The sequence below is a fragment of the Bos javanicus genome, chromosome 7 (assembly GCF_032452875.1).
Source record: "Bos javanicus breed banteng chromosome 7, ARS-OSU_banteng_1.0, whole genome shotgun sequence".
In the NCBI taxonomy this organism is placed as follows: domain Eukaryota; kingdom Metazoa; phylum Chordata; class Mammalia; order Artiodactyla; family Bovidae; genus Bos; species Bos javanicus.
The window spans coordinates 21,720,090-21,726,346 of NC_083874.1; positions in this window are offsets into that span (position 1 = coordinate 21,720,090).

Sequence of the window (6,257 nt, forward strand, 5' to 3'; positions counted from 1 at the left end):
GATCTCCGTCTAGGATTAAATGTTCCTCAGATCAGTTATTTCTGCAGAGTTAAGAGTTGGAGGGTAATTTTAAAAAGCAACTACGTGATTCTAAAGCTTCGCTGTCCGATAGAATAAGTAGCTACATTTGTAATTTAAAGTTTTCTAGTAGTCATTTTAATTAAGTTACCAGATCTAGCAGGTAAAAGTGTAGGACACCCAGTTAAAATTTGAATTTCTTATATACAAGAAATTTTTTTTGACCAAACCGTGAAGCCTGTGGAATCTCAGTTCCGGATCAGGGAATTGAACCTCTGGCTACGGCAGTAAAAGCTGGAAATCCTAAGCTTTGGACCACTAGAGAACTCGCAAACAATGAATAATTTTATACTAATGAAATGTGCACAGGGACATATGAAATTCAAATGTATTGTGTAGAGCAAACCTCCATAATGAAGTCAAAAGAAATGGGTGAAATTAACTTTAATAACATTTATTTAATCCAATATACCCATATTTCATCATGTAATCTGCTGGGGTCCAGCCCCGGCTGATCCAGGGTATTCGAAGGAGAGACGGCTTCGGTGACCTATTTATTTATTTATTTATCAAAGATATAAAGAGTAATAGAATAAGGATAGCTCAGTAGGAAAATTCAGTGGAGAAAAGAAGCTGAGTAGCTTGGTTAACGCAGAAAATCAATATAACCCGTGACACCAGGTTAGCTCTGACCACGGAGGCCGCAGGTGCCCTCTCGAATAGCGGAAGGTGCCCCACCTTAGACACCTTCTCGAGTGGGTCTTAGAAGCCCAGGCAAATAAATGGTCGCAGAGGATATCCACGCTCCAGATGGAGACTCAGCTGGAAGTTAAGAGGGAGAATGACATGGGGAGACCAAACGTTGGTGAGCAAGGCCCGTAGCTTTATTTTCACCAGGGGTTTTTATACCCTAAGGTACACATAGAGGATAATAGGGGATGCAAAGTCAGCAGTCTTTGATCCTTATCAAAAACCAGGGTTTCTTTCCTGCAAATTTATCATATACAAATGGTTTAGGTGATTTACATCATCTTCTGGCCAGAAGGCTTATTAACATTTTATGACTCTTGACAAGGACTTATCAACAAAGACTTATTTTCTCTACGAGTAATTATTTTAAGGTTTGGTGCCATCTTCCGAAGATAAAATTGCATTCCTATAGGGCGGATGTGTAATGGGTTTACAACAAAGGAAAGAATTTATTACCTTAAGGGTCTAAAGTTACTAACACCAAGGCCACTACTTATTTTTTCTATATACCAACTATTAATTAATACATATTCAAGGATACAATTCAGGGGATGTGAAAACTTGGCAGCAAGCATTGGTTCATCAATGAAATCTTTTACTAGTTTTATTCTGACAGTTTCTAACTCTCTGAGAAGCTCTAAGCTATTTGAATATCTTAAGCTTCCCGTGCCTCTCAAGGCTGGGAGACTGTAAACAATCGTATGCATAGCTGCAGGAGTCCGGGTAAACTTGTCAGGCGAGTTAGAGAGCCATCTGAGGGGTTTGGATTTAAACACTCCTAATTGCCCAGGAACTTTATTAATTGGAGCTGTAAGTTAACTCTTTGACAGAGAGAGCGAGATGGTGGTAGGGGACAGCCCCCAGTAAAGTCAGAGGTGAGAGCACAAAGCAATAAAGTAGGCAGACTCTGGTTTTTGGGGGGTAGATGCTCGAGAATATCCAGGGGGACTCCTGAGGCTCAATCCCGCCTTTGCGTATGCCGAGCCTCCTTCCTCATGACCTTTGTCACGAGTGGAATGTCTCTCGCCGGCTCCCGGCAGTAGTCAATATAGAAATTATTGTAATAATTTACATTTTTACATAAGATATTATATTTTTATAATTTTCATACTAAATCATAAGAATCTAGTATGTAATTTTATAGCACATTTCAGTATGGATTAGCCACACTTTAAGAGCTCAGTAGCCACATGTAGCTTGTGGGCTATTTTATTGGACAGAGCTGTTCTAAGGCCTTTAAGAATTAGGGTTGTTAAATTTAACATTGGGGCATTTTCCTTTTTGTAATAATAGTGGCTTAGTGATAGAGAACTAAACTTGCACTTTTAAATATAACCTGTTGGATAAACCAATTGTGATGGATTCTACATTGAAAATAAAAATAGAGGAGAAGCTATCCTTGACAGGATGTTTTACACAAAGAAATAAACATTTCCATAAAATGCAAGGATTTTTTTAAAAATTAGGCTCAAATTCTTAATACAGGTTTTAGTCTTACTAAACAGGTCTTGCTTGTTTACACCGACTGGTAACCTACTACTGTTATTGCCTCCTGAAGATGCCTGGCTAGGATTAAATGTACTTAATCCTTTCATGGAGGAGCCTGGTTGGCTGTAGTCCATGGGGTCACTAAGAATCGGACACGACTGAGCGACTTCACTTTCACTTTTCACTTTCCTGCATTGGAGAAGGAAATGGCAACCCACTCCAGTGTTCTTGCCTGGAGAACCCCAGGGACAGGGGAGCCTGGTGGGCTGCCGTCTATGGGATCGCACAGAGTCGAACTCGACTGAAGTGACTTAGCAGCAGCATCTTATCTCAAGTAACAGTCCTTTGCTGGAACTAACAGAAAGGAAAACGATGCTTCTTGAACATAAACTTTTTTTAATCAACTTTCAGAATTGTTTTAATATTGCAAAATAAATGAAAGCTTCTGTGAGAAAAATGCTGACCTGTGTCCAGACCAAAGGAGGTGAAAAAGTCTTATTTAAGAAATAATCAGTTGGGCATCAGAAAACAGACCTGAAAGGGTTTAGAAACAATTCAATAGGCTACCAAAGAGGTTGCAGATCTTGAAAAGAAAAACCATTTCTTGTGTATGGCTTATCCAAATGCACAAAGCCAAGAGCAACTCAGGGCCTTCCAGTTCTTGGTGGGGCAGGGATTACTCTCTGAATGTTATTATTATTTGAATTGCATCTTTTCAAAAGAGATTGAACTCTGAATCAGTTACCTGAGTTCCTTTAACCCTCAAGATTCTGAATTAGGATGTTCTTACTTTATAAATAAAAGAAAATAAAACTGATATTTCTGATAGATAGCAGATTCAGGATTAGAACCCTATATTAAATGGATTAAAATGTTAGCAGATGTGGTAGTTGGTCTCCAGGATAGTACACAATGATTGTTGTGTCCTGTGTTATTACAAAACAAAAATCAAAACAGAGTCAGTATTGCTAAGAGAGCTTTATAAATTGAATCAGAGGCCATTAAAGAAGTGTGATTTATGAACGTCTTAATCTGAGTGGAATCTGACCTTTTGACCTGATGAAGTCATCCAAAACACCTACCAGAAACTCAAGCTGATTTGGGGACCCTTCAGTTGAGTTGAGTTCAGTTCAGTCACTCAGTTGTATCCGACTCTTTGTGACCCCATGGACTGTGGCATGCCAGGCTTCCCTGTCCGTCACCAACTCCTGCAACTTGCTCAAACTCGTGTCCGTTGGGTCAGTGATGCCATCCAACCATCTCATCCTCTGTCATCCCCTTCTCCTCCTACCTTCAATCTTTCCCAGCATCAAGGTCCTTTCCAATGTGTCAGTTCTTCACATCAGGTGGCCAAAGTATTGCAGCTTCAGCTTCAGCATCAGTCCTTCCAATGAATATTTAAGACTGATCTCCTTCAGGATGGACTGCTTGGATCTCCTTGCAGTCCAAGGGACTCTCAAGAGTCTTCTCCAACACCACAGTTCAAAAGCATCAATTCTTCAGTGCTCGGCTTTCTTTATGGTCCAACTCTCACATCCACACATGACTGCTGGAAAAAACATAGCTTTGATTATTCAGACCTTTGTTGGCAAAGTAATGTCTCTGTTTTTTAATATGCTCATAACTTTTCTTCCAAGGAGCAAGCATCTTTTAATTTCATGAGTGCAGTCACCATCTGCAGTGATTTTGGAGCCCCCCAAAAATAAAGTCTCTCACTGTTTCCATTGTTTCCCCATCTATTTACCAAGAAGTGATGAGACTGGATGCCATGATCTTTGTTTTCTGAATGTTGAGTTTTAAGCCAACTTTTTCACTCTCCACTTTCACTTTCATCAAGAGGCTCTTTAGTTCTCCTTCACTTTCTGCCATAAGGGTGTCTCTTCTACATATCTGAGGTTATTGATATTTCTCCCACAATCTTGATTCCAGCTTGTGCTTCATCCAGCCCGGCATTTCCCATGATGTACTGTGCATGTAAGTTAATTAAGCATGGTGACAGTATACAGCCTTGACGTACTCCTTTCCCAATGTGGAACCAGTCTGCTGTTCCGTGTCCTGTTTTAACTGTTGCTTTGTAACCTGCATACAGATTTCTCAGGAGGCAGGTCAGGTGGTCTGGTATTTCCATCTCTTTCAGAATTTTCCACAGTTTGTTGTGATCCACACAGTCAATGGCTTTGGTGTAATCAATGAAACAGAAGTAGGTGTTTTTCTGGAATTCTCTTGCTTTTTCGATGATCCAGCAGATGTTGGCAATTTGATCTCTGGTTCCTCTGCCTTTTCTAAATCCAGCTTGAACATCTGGAAGTTCACCATTCATGTATGTTGAAGCCTAGCTTGGAGGTTTTTGAGCATTACTTTGCTAGTGTGTGAGATGAGTGCAATTGTGCAGTAGTTTGAACATTCTTTTGCATTACCTTTCTTTGGGATTGAAATGAAAACGGACCTTTTCCAGTCCTGTGACCACTGCTGAGTTTTCCAAATTTGCAGGCATATTGAGTGCAGCACTTTCACAGCATCATCTTGTAGGATTTGAAATAGCTCAACTGGAATTCCATCACCTCCACTAGCTTTGTAGTGATGCTTCCTAAGGCCCACCTGACTTTGCATTCCAGGGTGTCTGGCTCTAGGTGAGTGATCACGCCATCATGGTTATCTAGGTCATGAAGATCTTTTTTGTATAGTTCTGTGTATTCTTGCCACCTCTTCTTAATATCTTCTGCTTCTGTTAGAGCCATGCCATTTCTGTCCTTTATTGTGCCCGTCTTTGCATGAAATGTTCCCTTGGTATCTCTAACTATCTTGAAGAGATCTCTAGTCTTTCCCATTCTGTTGTTTCCCTCTATTTCTTTGCATTGATCACCCAGGAAGGCTTTCTTATCTCTCCGTGCTATTCTTTGGAACTCTGCATTCAAATGGGTATATCTTTCCTTTTTTCCTTTGCCTTTAACTTCTCTTATTTTCTCAACTATTGTTAAGGCCTACTCAGACAACCATTTTGCTATTTTGCATTTCTTTCTCTTGAGGATGGTCTTGATCACTACCTCCTGTACAATGTCACGAACCTCTGTCCATAGTTCTTCAGGCACTCTGTCTATCAGATCTAATCCTTTGAATCTATTTGTCACTTCCAGTGTATAATCATAAGGGATTTGATTTTGGTCATACCTGAATGGTCTAGTGGTTTTCCCTACTTTCTTCAATTTAAGTCTGAATTTGGCAATAAGGAGTTCATGATCTGAGCCACAGTAAGCTTTCAGTCTCTTTTTTGCTGACTGTGTAGAGCTTTTCCATCTTCAGCTATAAAGAATATACTCAATCTGATTTTGGTATTGACCATCTGGTGATATCCATGTGTACAGTCTTTTCTTGTGTTGTTGGAAGAGGGTGTTTGCTATGACCAGTGTGTTCTCTTGGCAAAACTCCGTTAGCCTTTGCCCTGTTTCATTCCATATTCCAAGGCCAAATTTGCCTGTTACCCCAGGTATCTCTTGGCTTCCTACTTTTGCATTCCAGTCCCCTATAATGAAAAGGACATCTTTTTGGGGTGTTAGTTCTAGAAGGTCTCGTAGGTCTTCATAGCACCGTTCAACCTCAGCTTCTTCAGCATTACTTGGTTGGAGCATAGATTTGGATTACTGTGATATTGAATGGTTTGCCTTGGAAACAGACAGAGATCATTCTTTTGTTTTTGAGATTGCGCCCAAGTACTGCATTCGGACTCTTATTGACTGTGAGGGCTACTCCATTTCTTCAAGGGATTCTCGCCCACAGTAGTAGATATAATGGTCATCTGAGTTAAATTCACCCATTCCAGTCCATTTTAGTTCATTGATTCCTAAAATGTCTAAGTTCACTCTTGCCGTCTCCTGTTTGACCACTTGCAATTTGCCTTGATTCATGGATACATACCTTGACACATGCAATTTACCTAACACTCCAGGTTCCTATGCAATATTGTTCTTTGCAGCATCGGGCTTTACTTTCATCACCAGACACAT